The sequence below is a fragment of the Mytilus trossulus genome, chromosome 8 (assembly GCF_036588685.1).
Source record: "Mytilus trossulus isolate FHL-02 chromosome 8, PNRI_Mtr1.1.1.hap1, whole genome shotgun sequence".
NCBI classification, from domain to species: Eukaryota; Metazoa; Mollusca; class Bivalvia; order Mytilida; family Mytilidae; genus Mytilus; species Mytilus trossulus.
The window spans coordinates 24804266-24820295 of NC_086380.1; the positions used below are offsets into that span (position 1 = coordinate 24804266).

Genomic DNA, 16030 nt, shown 5'->3' on the forward strand with positions numbered 1-16030 from the left:
TCCTTTGAGGAAATTCTTTTTCCTTAGAGGAAATTCTTTTTCCTTAGAGGAAATTCTTTTTCCTTTGAGGAAATTTGCAGCTTCAAATTTTCCTTTGAGGAAATATTTTTCCTGTGAGGAAATTTGTAGCTTCACATTTTCCTTGGAGGAAATACTTTTTCCTGTGAGGAAATTTTTGACAAACACTTTTCCTTGGAGGAAAATTCAAGACAACAAATTTCCTCTGAGGAAATCATTGCTCTTCAAATTTCCTCTAAGGAAATTTCTGAACATCAAATTTCCCTTAAGGAAATGTTTTTCCTTATTTTTACTTGTTAAACATTTCTTCACTACACCATGTATACAAACAGTATGAATATAATTATTAAAAGACTGTAGAATTGATGCAAATGATATTTAAAACTTTAATAAATGTTTGACTCAAAATTTTAATGACATTGAAAATAATACAGTCTGACTGTTTAGATCTAGGTATTGTTTATACTTTTTATATAAATTTAACTTTGATTTATAATTTTTTTTGAGCAAATGCTTCTGTTTTCTTTGTAATTGTAATGCGATACAATAATAAGCAACCAATTTGAATGTCATTATATCATTTGTGGTGTTCTAAAAAAAATATTTATATATTTGCAGATTAAATAATAAAATAAACACTTTTCGTGTTATTTTAAATTAGAATTTCTTCTGTTTCAGCTTGTGTACAGTTATTCAATCCACTATGTAAGAATTCAGTGAATACATTATTCCATTCACTAAACAATTCCCTTCAATTCTAAGAGAAATCATTTTTGCAAATTGTTCTTCAATGATCTTCTTCTGTATATTTGATATGAGGGAGCGATGTAAATGAGTGGATAAAACTGGTGTTCCTTTTTCAACAACAAAATAGTATTTGTTCTGCATTCTCCTTTCTTTTGATTAAGATATGTTGTTGCTTTTATGCAATAGTGTTTTTGGGTATCTATGATAGAACTCCATTTTGTTTTATATGGTCATTATCACATGTTGAAATTTCCTATTTCTTTTTTGCAGGAAAGCACACATTCCATTTCAAATTAATCCAATTATGCACTATGTAAATAAATTTCAACTTTAAGTTTCCTCTTCAGTAATGACCTATTGATCATGAAAACCGAGATGTCTGATCACCTATAAATACACAAAAAAAGCAAATAAAATGTTATAAATGGAGAGAGAAACAGCAATAAATGTTTTTCATGTGTATCTTTCCTTATTAAAATACATTAAGTAAACTTGAACTTGAGAAAAATAAATAACTGCGATGTAGACTAGAAAGTATAAAATGCAAGATAAAGTATTCACGAAAAATTAGTTGATTTACAGTAGTCAAGTCCATGTTTGCAGGAAATTTACATCATTGGTTGTCTGGTGGAGAGTTGTCTTATTGGTAATCATACCACATCTTATTTTTATATAACCTTGCCATATTCCTATTGTGCCTGTCCAAAGTTCAGAGCCTGTAGCTTTTATCAGTTTAGTCTGACACTAAAATTTAGTGGTTGTTGTTGTTGTTTCATACCGGGTCATATTTATTTTTTGTAATTTATTTTGTTATAAACTAGGCAATTAGCATGATTAGTTTTACAGTTTGAATTCTTTAGGTCTTTTATACTTTGACTATAGTATAGGGTATTGATTTTCTCATTATTGAAGGTCATAACAGGCCTACAATTTCTTTCTCAAAGCCATGATAGTTTTCATATTTAATATACCACATCTTTGAATTTTTATAGTAATCATGATACTAGTAATCATCTTTCAAGTTCAATAACTTTTTAAAATTAAAAGGTGCCTTACCATTTAGGTTTAGTTGGCTTCTGCAAATTTTACATTGCCTATCATTTCTGCTGTATATTATTTCTCTGTATCTTCTATAGTTCTTGTCCTATACATAAAAGAGTAAAAGTTGAATGACATCTTGCATCAATATTTTTTCTGTTTAATGTACATTTATATGTATATTATTATTAATGTGTGTTTAATAAAAATCTAAACCATGAGTGCTTGATAAGCTTCTTGCCCTTATAGCTGGTCTGTAAGCTTTAAATGAATTTTATTGATCTACTAAAAAACTATGAGCACTGCGCAAATAAGACCCCCGCCCTCCAAAAAAAACTAAACATGCACAAACAGTGGTATTCATTGACATAAAACATGTATATAATTTGGCTCAATTTATAGATCTCTCAAGTGACTATAAGTTTAAGGTTGCGATTTTTTTAACAAATACATTTCTAAAACCTTTCAAAGATTTTGAAAATGGACAAATTTTAAATAACTTTGCAACAACTAAAGTTCCTTAACTCTGCATCTTATAAAAAAATATACATGATAAATAGGGAATGATACTCCAGCTTGCATATTATTCAAAGTTTTAAAGGAACATAACTGAAGAACGGTAAAAGTTTTACTACAAAAATTTGAACTTGATCTGATTAAAATTGTGAAAAAAAGTATTGTTTTAAAGTTTAATAAAATTTGGTTGAGGGAAACTTAAGTTAGAAGGCTGAAACATTTTTTTTCCATTTTTAAAGAACATAACTATAGAATTTAGTAAAAGAGACACTACCAAAATTCAAACTTAATCTGTATTTTGTGGTTATAAGCATTGTGTATTGATTTCATAACATTTGGTTGAGACAAACTAAAGTTTAGAAAACAGGAAACCAAAAATTCAGCATATTTTCCCCATTTCTAAAGGGGCATAACTCTGATACTCTAGTACAGTAACACTGACATCACCAAAATTCAAACTTGATCTGAGTATTGTGATAACAAGCTTTTGTAAAAGTTTAATTGAATTTGTTTGAGGCAAACTAAAGTAATGTAAGAGAACAAAAAACAACTTTGGGACAGACGGACAAACGATCAAGTGTTAAACATTATGCCCCCTCCACTTTGGGTCATAATAATAAAAAGGGTGTTTATGTCAAGATATAAAAACAATTCACCAAAGTTTCATAAAAATTTGTGAAAGCATTCTTGAGACTATCCTAATCCCATGTCATGATAGTACAATGACATAAATCAGATTTTTTTTTTAAATTAAAAGGAAAATTATCATGTTTATGTCATGTATGTTATACAAAAATAATTCACCAAGTTTCATTAAAATTGCTCAAATTATTAATACATGTAGTATACGTACTGGAAAATCTCCCCTTTTATGAATAAAATCCCTAACTTTAAATTAAAAATTTAAAATCCCTAAAAATTAAAAAGGACCTTAATTATCATGATTATATGTGACTTGTTATTTAACATAACAAAAAAAACAAAGGCAATGAAAGAGAAACTGACAATGCCAAGGCAAAACATAAGATGCAGAAAAGAAAAACAAAACAAAACAAAACACTAAGCAACACCAAAAAACTTGTGTTGAATTTATGTGCTCAGTCAGTCAGTGAGAGTTGGCAGATCCTGACCTACTATATCTATGCTTAAAAACATAAAAATCATATAGTTCTAAACATATTTTGTAAATTTATACTTTATTAACAAGTGAAACTGCGAGCTACTGCTCACTGATGATACCCCCGCCGCAAGTGGATAATATAAATCATGTAAATAGTGTAAAAATATGCAAATGTTCGGTAAACAGGAAGTTGTCGAGTGATGAATCTGAAAGCGCATCACACGGTATAGCTGACTTATATAAATCCTAAAACCAAATTTAAGAAATCCTTATATTGCAGTTCCTGAGAAAAATGTGTCGAAAATTTTCAACTTGGCTATCATGTGTAAAATCATACAAGTGTTCGGTTAACAGGAAGTTGACAAGTGATCAATCTGAAAACGCATCACACGGTATAAATGACTTAGATAAACCCTGAAACCAAATTTTAGAAATCCTTGTATTGTAGTTCCTGCGAAAAATGCGAAGAAAAATATTCATGGGACGGACGGATGGACGGACGGACTGACAGACAGAGGTAAAACAGTATACCCCCCTTTTTTGAAAGCGGGGGTATAAAAGTTGTCATAAATAGCATAGACACCTTTGAGTTTTGAGAACCACATGTGTTAATTGTGCAAGTATAATCATTGATAATCATGCACAAGATTGACTTTTTAAAAAAAAGCCTATATATTGAAATTTTCTGAAAATATTGCATGCATTTATTAATATGACCAATTTCAAGAAATGCACAAAGATGCGAGATGATTTATATAATTGTAATTTCAGGAATTTACAGTAAAGGCTTTTATCCCCACTGCATTTTGCACTTTTTCTTATTCAGGAGCCAGAAGTTATGGCCTTTGTGACCTTTGTATGATTTTTATTTTAGTTTCTTTTTTTTTGTATTGAAAAGTTTAGTATGACGTCCATTATCACTCAACTAGTATGATTTGAATGGGGACATGTAGTTTAACACCCCCCCCCCCCAAATTTGTCCTGGGTTAGGAACCCCTTTATTTGACTCAGGATCCACCCAAGTCTCATGTTTTGGGATTTTCTCGTTGCAATGAAGACCAATTGGTGACCTATGGCTGTTATCTGCTCTTTGGTCATGTTGTTATCTCTTTGATACATTCCCCATTTCCATTTCAATTTTCTTTTCAGTTCTATTATAAATATTAGAAACGAGCTTGGCGCGTTTACAAACATATAATTGTCTGTGCTGACAGGGGAGTGTGTGTGCATACCAATATTTAAATTTTCTAGGCCTTCTTTTTGAATATTTTGTGCATTTCTTGGTAAAATACTGTCAGACCTCGAGTGCTGTTGTTTTACAAAAACGGTCAAGTAATGTAGGGGAAAGAAACGAACTAAAAAGAACCAAAATAAGCCACAACTAATGGGGGTCTCATTGGGGGTTCTGTTCACGGATCCCGCTTAGTTACTATTTATTTTTTTAGATTCCCGCATGATGCCATTACGCTTACACTATATAAGTGAACAATTCTGATATTTTTGTAATTTCCCATGTCCCGCTAAACTTCATTTCGCTTTTTCACTGCACAACAAAAAATACGCCTCGACAATCCCGAGTCCCGCTCAGACCCCCTTATACATACATAATGAATAGTTTACTATGTAGTCAGTAGTCGGGTAAAATACACATGTATATACTTTTAGACGACCTTAGATTCATTTCACAGCGAAAATACTCATTAATATTGAACATTTTAGATCACTTCACATTTAGATTTTATAACTTTTAAAATGAAGACCATATAGATTGAAGATCATTTAATCGAAAGATGATAATTTCTCAATGAGCAACTGTAACCAGGTACTGCATTTTTTTTGCATGCGTCAAGAAACAGTTAAAAGTTAAACTTCTCATCTGGACTTTTTAATTAGTCTGTATACCGGACCTCTTCTCTATTTTGGGATTGAAAAAAAATCTAAAGTTAAAAATGCGGTTTTGAGCCTATTTCTTCTTCTTAATTTGGTAACACGTTAAGCCATAAGTGACACTTATATGGTATATTACCAATAATAAGGCCTTATATTTCGGTGTGTAGAAATACTGCAAAAGACTTCTTAGTGCACTAAGAAGAAAGTTTTTGCATTAAGGACACTAAAACGATGTTTTAAGATCACAGCGAGCATGAATATAAGAGGGTATGATTAAAAACCTCAAAGCTATAATGTTAGGTATCAATAGATTTTGTTATTTTGAAGTTAAATGACTTTTTAATAAACGCGTGCCACTCGCCACGTGACCAACGGTTTATTGCAGATTCCCGAATCATCATGTTCAATCAACCTAATCCAATAAACAATTGTCTTTTGATCGTTACTTATTGATTAATCAATGGTTGTTAACCTAACGATTTAGCGTGGTATAATTTCAAGTTTATGAAAGAAAAATAAAAAATAAATTTTGTGTTTTAAAACTTTGCCTTTGTTATATATATTTCAGATTCAATATTTTATTATATATATTTAGTTTTTAAGGAAATTGCTTAGCAAGCTTTTTTTTTAATTAACAAACTCTATTATTAATATACAAATTGAGAAACAAAGGCTTTTGATATTTTATTTCCTTACTAACAACACAAGAGTCTACATACTATCATTATTCCTTGAAAGACATTTGAGAGTATGTGGTGTCCATGGGGTTCTTCAAAATCCGATTACAGAAGTAATATAGAAAAACTCCAAGAGGTAAAATTATTTTACGTTTTAAAAAGAGAATTATAGAATAAATCATAACTGTCTTCTATGAACGATAACTTTAAACTGGTGTCAATGCTTTTTTTTTTAACAATTCATCTTTATTTCAACAATTGAAGATGAATACCATTTTATTTTATAATGTAATAAGCACTATGGGCAAGCGCGGATCCAGAGCTTGAAGTGGGGGTTTGGAGGGAGGGGTTATGTGAGAAATGTTTAGAACATTAGAGAAGTTTTCTTGTTATACCAAACCATATGTTTTTCAATAAATGGCACACTTTTTGTTCATCCGGCATATGGTTACTCTAAATAAACTTTTAAGTGTATATATATATATATATATAATTCTATAAGTTTAATTATTTAATCGAAATATTGATAAATGGCATAGTTCCTGACATTAGAAAAATGAATGGAGTATTGGCAACCAAATATCAATCCTCACTTTTCCGTGAAGTGTTCACAATTATTTGTCTTTTTAAAATTAAAAGGATGAAAAAATCCCAAACTGAAAAGAGTTGAAAATACGGTATTACTTTAGAAGTAAAAAATATAGCAGACAGAATAAATACGACAGAAACAAACAAATGAAAAAAAATAGAGAACAATTTGAAATACCATATACTATTACATGTTTAATCAGTATACTAGCAGATTATTCATGGTTCAAGGTTGAGCGAACATGAATTTCTACCGATTATACTAAAGGTGACACTCAACTTTTTGAGGTACGTGTCGAGAAAACATTATAGAAAAGATATAATTTAAAATTATGAAAGGAGTAGGTCCGGTTAGGACCGATTTTGGCCTCAAATTTCAGGTTCATCTGACGAAAGATTTTGACCACTTTTGAAACACTTAAGTGTCTATTTTATTTGATATATTAGTGTATGTGGAAGATTTTCACTGATTTTGTCATTAAAAACGATCCGATTCAAGCTCAAATATGAAAAATCCAGCAAATATGCCGGAAAATGTCACTTTTCAGATGGTTTTTGCCATTTAGCATGACTTTATGGTGCCAGTACCCGATATATGTGCCATGCACGTATTGTCAAAAAAAAAACATATTTATGAAGCTGAAGCATTCTACTGTCCAAAAAATAACTAAAAGTTTACTTTTAACAATTTTGTAAAGCTGCTATATTTTGGGGCCTAAAAGGTGTCTTACCGGACCTTCTCCTTTTACAAAGTCTATTTCTATATGCCATATCCTTTGTGACAGTTGTATCATTCCATCAGGTCCTTAGTGCACATTTTTGTTCTTAGTGCACTAAGGAGGTCCTTTGCGGTGTTTCTACGGACCCCATATATTTGAAGCTGTTCAAAATTCTGTACATTATAGGTACGTGTATCAGATCGGACAATTATTGTCATATATATAAAAAGAATTACTGTATAAGTTATCTAGTATGAAATATGTCCACTGGACTGACCGTGCAAGGGCTATATATATTATATCATGTATATAACCAGTCAATATTAAAAAAAAAGATGTGGTATGATTGCCAATGAGACAACTATCCACAACATACCAAAATGACACAAACATCAACAACTATAGGTCACACAAGGTCGTTAAAAACTTCCATTTGTTGTTGTCCACTGAAAATAAGCTCATATACACGAATCCCCGTTTACTCAATTTCACCTTTATTTGTTAATATTTCTTTATCTTTTTCTTTTGATTTTATCATATCTTTTTTTGTGAAATATTTTGTGTGGTCGGCGAACATGAAATTGCCTCCGATGCTACAAAGAAAATTTGTTTAATGTCATCTGTTGCAATATATGCTAAGTACTACACGTGGACAGGATGTTCCCCAGAAAATAAGTTATACACACCCCGATATAACCCCGAGGGCACACGCTACTGTCATATGGAAAATTACTGGGTCACCTGTAAGATGGTAATCAGCCATGCAACTAATTAGGTTACTGACCATGTCACTTCAATTTAAAAAGTTTATCGTTAGATATCAAAATGATAAATTCATTTTTAATCGAAAATTTAAGAACTAAAAGATTTATCATTATAATGAAGTGAAATAATTCAACCAAACTCGTATAAAGATTATATACATATTTTTTTAATCTATGCCGGAAAGAATTGAAAAACTGTATTTATAATTTTTAATTTGTTTTATAGACATCTGTGTAGGTCTCATGAAACGGAACTCACGCATGCCTAATTAAGATTTTTAAATTTATTGAAAAATATAACAAAAATTTAGGTTTGATATTAAATTAAAGTTACCTTTCCGCGCTGTAATTTATTTTATATGACATGAATCAAGCAAATTGTTTGAGGGATTTATGGGTTTGTCCATACAACGTATAAAAAAAGAAGTGTATGTTATTATAGTATTTCACATGCCTTGTTTTCGCCTTAAAGCTCATTATTCAGAGTGTTTCAGACAAGATGATGAAAATAACGTGCAAGATACTTTTTTCGATTATCGTGAAGAGACAATTTTAATTCCCATTCCTCCATGCACTCTACCCCTGTTGAATTGTATATTTATAATTCCTCGTGCTTTTAATTAGCCCCCCCCCCCCCCTTTCGTGGTTACCGTTATGCCAACAAATACCCGAGGCTTGATTTACATGTAAAAATCATGGGCGGATCTAGTCATGATAAAGGGGGTTCCAACTACATGTCTCCATTAAATAAGGGGTGTCATTGCCGCTGGGTTTCTGTTACCTCACCCTTTTCATATAATTTAGATTTCAAAAGTGTATACCTTATTCATATATTGTGTAGGTTAAAACGTTATCTTTTCACATATTGTTAGCGTTTTGATTGGTGTTCAATGCAACAGTGCACTACCTATGTGTCAAAAGAGAGTTTTTACCGACCTGTTCACATATATTTAAGGTTCTTATATTAAAACTTTTCCTGATGCACAGGTAACCTATTCAAACGGAACGTCCTATCACCTTGTATATAGATATAGGAAGATGTGGTGTGAGTGCCAATGAGACAACTCTCCATCCAAATAACAATTTAAAAATTAAACCATTATAGGTTAAAGTACGGCCTTCAACACGGAGCCTTGGCACACACCGAACAACAAGCTATAAAGGGCCCCAAAATTACTAGTGTAAAACCATTCAAACGGGAAAACCAACGGTCTAATCTATATAAACAAAACGAGAAACGAGAAACACGTATATATAACATAAACAAACGACAACTACTGTACATCAGATTCCTGACTTAGGACAGGTGCAAACATTTGCAGCAGGATTAAACGTTTTAATGGATCCAAACCTTCTCCCTTTTTCTGTAGGAACTTGAGAGGATTCCCGAGATTATCATTTATGCAATGATTGCTCACAAAAAGCTAGGGGAGTCCAATCCCGGATTCCATCCCCTTCGACCCGCCACAGAATACAGATATAATTGATAATTGTTATTTAAAAGTCATATACTATAGCCACTATATAGTACTAGAACCGAACACCTGTTTTGTGTTATATATACATACACCACATCTTCCTATGTCTATATAGCTGATTTACCGTAAATAACTGCGAGAAAATTAATAAAACACAAGTTGATAATTGTCTCTTCTCTGCTAATTTTAATGTGCATGCAATATTCACTCTGATTTACTTGTGAGACCACCGACACTAATAATAATTACCTACAAAATAATAGGTGCTCCTTCACTGGGAAGGGCATTTCGGATCCGATCAATTTATTGGTTCCATTCCCCCATTCTACACTTCTCCTCAGAAAAAATGCCTTGCAATGCGTCATATTTATCTGGACTACTAACTTACTTCCATATAACTTCGAAAACAGACAATAATCTATTTCATTGGATGAGATTGGGCTCACGGATTTTTTAATGGATTGGTAATTTTTATTTATAGCACAAGTTTACCAAACAAGATTAATCACATTTTTCACCCTACAAATCAAATGGTTGCCTCCTCTCCTGACTGACTTACACTAGCTAAAAACATATTCATATGAATATTTGGTATCATTTATTTTGTGTGACAACTCTTCACCAATGACGCCTAACATCGACGTAGAAAAAAATATAATAGCCTTTCAAGACGTCATAATTATTTGGACAGGGGGGGGGGGGGCGGGGGGGGGGGGGGGTTCAGATGGGGGATGCTTGCCTCAGTCATGTTTCTGTGATTCCCTAAATAATCAACAAAATTTTTAACACAAAAAGGGGGGCAGGGATTTCTTCTTAATAAGAAATCTCTATTTTCAGCATAAGCTCATATAAATTTGCCTTTTGAAGAACTGAAATTAATATGAGACGGCTAATGATTTTTCAGATGCTTTACATTAAAATACACCCATGTGACATACACAATTATATATAATGTTAGATCCAAATTTAAAAAGCTATTTTTTTTCAATATTTAAATAATGTAGGATCAAATCTTGATACTTGTATGTAGTTGAAATTGTTAGCTTTGTTATGAAACTAGGTCATTGTAGGTAAACTGGCATCTATTCCCTTAAATCTTTGTTCCCAGTCACCCCAAGTTTGATTTAAATTAGTCAAGTATATCTACTCTATTAGCATGATTAGGTCTCTAGTTTGGATAGTTAATAACTTGCAAATTAAAATCATACTACTCCCAAATTTATATTTCTTTAAATATTATGGATGAAATAGCAAGTAAGAGATGAAATTAAATTGGATGAAATGTGGCATTTGTTTTTGTTAAAGTAGTATGTCTGATGTTGTCAAACTTAATTATAGACCCTTAAGGGGTGGATCCAGTCATTTTAAAAAGGGGTGGGGTGGGATTCTAACCAGGACAAAAGGGGAAAAGGGGGGGGGGGGGGTCCAATTACATGTCCCCATTCAAATGCATTGATAATCCAAAAAAAGGGGGGTTCCAATCCCTTGAACCCCCCTCTGGATCTGTGCCTGCCCTTTAAAAATAAAATGATCCTTATTTTGAGTTAAAGCTTATAGATTTTTCTATAATGCTTCTCAGGGGCGGATCCAGCCATTTTCAAAGGGGGGTCCCAACCATGAGTAAAGAGGGGTTCCAACTATATCTCCCATTCAAATGCATTGGTCGGTAAAAGAAAAGGATTCCAACCCTCGAATCTATGGTCAGGTTGTTGTCTCTTTGACACATTCCCTTTTTCCATTCTCAATTTTATCATGTAGTCGTCGTTGTCCCAGGACATTTAGTTTCCGCTTAATTACTTTAGTACAAGTTAATAGAAATCTGTGAAATTCAAACACAAGGTTTGTGACCAGAGTTTTTGTTCAGAGTTTAGGAATAACATGAATTAGGGGCCAAAAGGGTCAATATTAAACTTTGTTTGATTTTATATAAAATTGAATTATTGGAGTTCTTTGATATGCCAAATCTAACTGTGTATTAAGATTCCTAGTTTTTTTGGTCCTGTTTAAATTGGTCTACCTTAAGGTCCAAAGGGTCCAAAATTAAACTTATTTTGATTTTAACAATATTTAAATTCTTGGTGTTCTGATTAATATGCTGAATCTGAATATTTACTTAGATTTTTTTTATTATGGGCCCAAATTTCAAGTTGGTCCAAATCGGGGTCCAAAATTTTACTTTGTTTGATTTCAACAAAAATTGATTATATGGGGCTCTTTGATATGCTGAATCTAACCATTCGTTAAGATTTTTTATATTTTGTCCCATTATCAAATTGGTCCACATTGAGTTCTAAAGGGTCCAAAATTTAACTTTATTTGATTTCATCAAAAAATGAATTATTGGGTTTCTTTGATCATGTTGATATGCTGCATCTAACCATGTATTGAGATTTTAAATATTGGACCATTTTGGAGGTTAATTGTCAATTTAATTTTTTTTAAGTACTCATGGACCACATTCATTCTGTGTCAGAAACCTATGCTGCATCAACTATTGAATCACAATAAAAATTTAAAATTCAGAGTTGTATCGAGCTTGAATGTTGTGTCCATAATTGCCCAAACTGTTCTGGGTTCAACCTGTACGTTTGTATCAAGCTGAGCCATGCATAGCATTTTTATTGGTTATTTATATATTAATTTGAAATTTTGACGAGTGAGACACATACTGATTATACTGTTAACAATATTTCAGAGTTTAACGTAGTCAAGCGAAACAAATTATAGAAGAATAGTTGAATCATGTCTTTTTTGTCAAATGAAAAATTAGTACGAACACAAGGAAAAAGTATGGGAATGTTTGTTTTTAAACTATTGACCAGGGTGAAAGTCTGCGAAAGTCATGACTGGCAAAAAGTCTGTGAAATGAAAAAGCACAAATATTCCATTCTTTTTAAATATAACTGCATATAAAGAAAAGCACAAACTGATGTTTAATAATAGTTTTTACCCTTTTTATGTTTTATAGGACAAGAAATATAGAAAAATAATGAAAAATATAAACAGTTACAATAGAAATGAGCGCAAACCAAGATAAACAGAATACAACAAGGCCTAAATGGTAAGACCACTTCTATATACTGTCAATTCAGATTTTTCAGGGAATGGACAACTTATTGTGATTACAAAAAAAAACTGCATAAAGATATATATCATATATATATGTTTCTGTTATCAAAATATGATTTCTTATTTTTGCGATACTCACCCAGTCACATTATTCGCATTACTAAAAAGTTTGGATAATTTCTGAATTACAGTAATAAAAGAAATTGCCTTTGAATGATGAATCATATAAAAATAAGAAAATGTGGTATGGTAAATGAGTGACTTATCCACCAGAGTTCAATGAAGCGGATGCAAGAAATTAAAGGTCAATCATGGGCCTGCCTTCAATAATGAGAAAACACTTCCTTTATAGGTCATTCATTAAAGATCCCAACATATAAAGATTTAAACAATCCAATTTATTTCAACATGTTCTGTTCAAAGGCAATAACAATTAAAAAAAAAAATCGGGCCTAATATAAAATATTGTTTGTTTCTCCAATCTCGACCGACCCTGCAAAAATGGTCCTACTCATAAAATTTTATTGTCAAAACTAAGCCAAATATTATTATATTCATTTCTGATTTTTCGGGCTTACCGGATCATCAGATAATATTCAGGCTTTTGGGAAAAAGAAAATTATTTACCTACCTACCTACCCACACCTGGCTTGTCAGAATAGGGATTAGGGAAACAAACAATATATTAATTTAGGCCTCATTTCTGTGAGCACTCAACCTGACCATAATATAGGACAGTGGTTCAAATATTAACACAACATATGAATATTCTATAACAACTATTGCAAGTGGCTCAACTTTAAATATCCCTGCAAGGCACTAAACAAAGAATATTAAATCTTTTACACAAAGCACTGAAATAAGAGAACTCATAAGCATGACAAGTAAGAATATCAAATGAAAGTTTCTCAAAATGTTCATTAAAACGTGATAAAATAAGCTTATTTATATTGCTGTTTTTTTCTCAATTTATAACATTTTTTTTTTATTTTGTGTATTTATAGGTCAGATATCTTGGTTTTTATGATCATCAACAGGTCCTGCAGGTCTATACTGAAGAGGAATTTTAATTGTTAATACTTTTCTACATAATGTGCTATTTGGATTACTAATGTGAAATGAACTCAACTGTGTGTTTTTCTGGAAAAAGAAATAGAAAAAAATCCTACAAAATTGCTATAAACAAAATGGAGTACTATCAAAGAACACAATTGTGTAAAATGTAACAACCTACATTCATATTCACTGATGGATTATGGAGAAATTAAGAAAAATAATAGTGTCTTTGTCATGTTTGTTGTCGAAATAAACACCTGCTTTATCCATTCATGTATATGGCTCCATCATATCAAATATACAAAGAAGATGTTTGAAGAACATGTTGCAAAAAATTTATTCAACAAATTGAAGGAAGATGTCTTGTGGATTGAATTATTTATGCACTGAACTGTTATGTAGGGGGTTGAATACACAGCAGCTGTAACAGAAGACAAGTTAATTTGACATGAAAAGTGTTTATTTTATTTAATATTCAAATATGAGCACAATATTAATAACATCACAAATGGTATGCTATTCATAGCGTTTTGCTTATTATTGTATAGCAATATAATATTTCCTACAGAACGTAACCAAAAGTTAGTGTGCAATAAATTCTAATATTGCACTAGTGCAATAAATCTTCAAAATTCGTGACATCATCAACGTTTAAATCTTAGTTTAAAAAATTCAGCCTTTTGTTTTTGTATGTTAAATACTCACCATGAAAATTTATATTACAGTATTAAAGTTTTAATTATCTTTTGTATCAATAATTCAGTCTAGCAGAAAATATATTAATACTGTTTGTACTGTTATGAGATTTCCATAGAGGAAACACATTTCCTTAAGGGAAATTTGATGTTCAGAAATTTCCCTAGAGGAAATTTGAAATACAATGTGAATGATTTCCTCAGAGGAAATTTGTTGTCTTGAATTTTCCTCCAAGGAAAAGTGTTTGTCAAAAATTTCCTCACAGGAAAAAGTATTTCCTCCAAGGAAAATTTGAAGCTACAAATTTCCTCACAGGAAAAAGTATTTCCTCAAAGGAAAATTTAAAGCTGCAAATTTCCTCGAAGGAAAATTTGAAGCTGCAAATTTCCTCAAAGGAAAAAGAATTTCCTCTAAGGAAAAAGAATTTCCTCTAAGGAAATAGAATTTCCTCAAAGGAAATAATTATGCAGCAAATTCCCTAAGGGAAATCTTTTTCCCTTGAGGAAAAAACAATTTCCCTTGAGGAAAAATCTTTTTCCTTCAGGGAAATTTGATTTCCCTTGAGGAAAAGTACTTTTCCTCTGAGGAAATTGTTGAAAAAAGGGGCATAACTTTTTCAACAGTGGTGCTAGAGCCAAATTTTTTTAGGACAAATATCAGGGAACCAATACCAACCAAGTTATCAACTTTGTTTTGACTTAACTCCAAAAATTAAGGTGACAACTTTTGCACTCAGCGGAATTGCAAACTTGTCCCGGAGACTGTTGAATATCTTACCAGTAAAAACCATGAAGCGGACTTTGAAGGATTTACAACATAACATTTGGATGAAGCGTTGTCTCTTTTCTACCTTAATGTTAGAAAATAGATTGCTCAATGTACAAAACCTCTTCCTTGGAATCGATTCGACATGGCTTAGATCGCCACCTTAAAGCACCTCCGAACAATAAGGTATTTGACATTATTAAAGATTCAATATTCCGATAAGCAAACATGAGCTTCGACGCTGCGAGGGCCGAAGTGAAACAAGCTGGAAAAGGAAACGTACAACACTATCCAATAACTTAGGAATCTGACAGCGAGAATCTATACAAGTCAGTTTACTTTTCTACACTTACCCCCACATGACTATTTAATAAGGTCAAGTATGATATAAGACTGTATTGTTGTTGATGATGACAACGAAATATGGTATTACAACGCACCTGTTGGGGAGAAAAAGCGGAACACATTTATGAGGCCCCTCATGGGGGGGGGGGGGGGGTCCTAGTAATCACATAATCACCATTTTTTTGCCAATATAATCACATAATCATTAAATATTTACTTATCTTTAGTAATCAAATAATCATAAACTAAAAATACAGTCCTAGGTAATCAAATAATCATGAAATATTTGACTTAATAATCAAATAATCATTAAAAAAACGGCCAAGTAATCACATAATCAAAAACCCCATGAGGGCCCTCATTTATGAGTGACCTGAGTTTGACATGTAAACTTAGCCAGAAATATACAAATCATTCAATCAGAGCAACGGGAGCTTCAATTTTGTAAAAAATAAATTTAATGATGCTCAGAGATTCAAGCAGACACTCCACAGAGTTTACATTCCGATTTCGAAGGATTTGATTTGAACACTATATTAGAGGA

The 16030-nt window shown here is 31.8% G+C and overlaps 1 protein-coding gene and 1 long non-coding RNA gene across 2 annotated transcripts in view; both read right to left on the reverse strand.

The window, feature by feature from the left end:
• Positions 1-16030, reverse strand: part of LOC134680735 (probable serine racemase) — a 47288-nt gene that overhangs the window by 2192 nt on the left and 29066 nt on the right. The window lies entirely within an intron of this gene.
• On the reverse strand, positions 288-4828 carry LOC134681766 (uncharacterized). Its single transcript, XR_010100683.1, has 3 exons — positions 4672-4828; positions 1822-1909; positions 288-1152 (listed from the first exon to the last, which is right to left on the reverse strand). It is a non-coding gene; the product is annotated as an uncharacterized LOC134681766 (long non-coding RNA).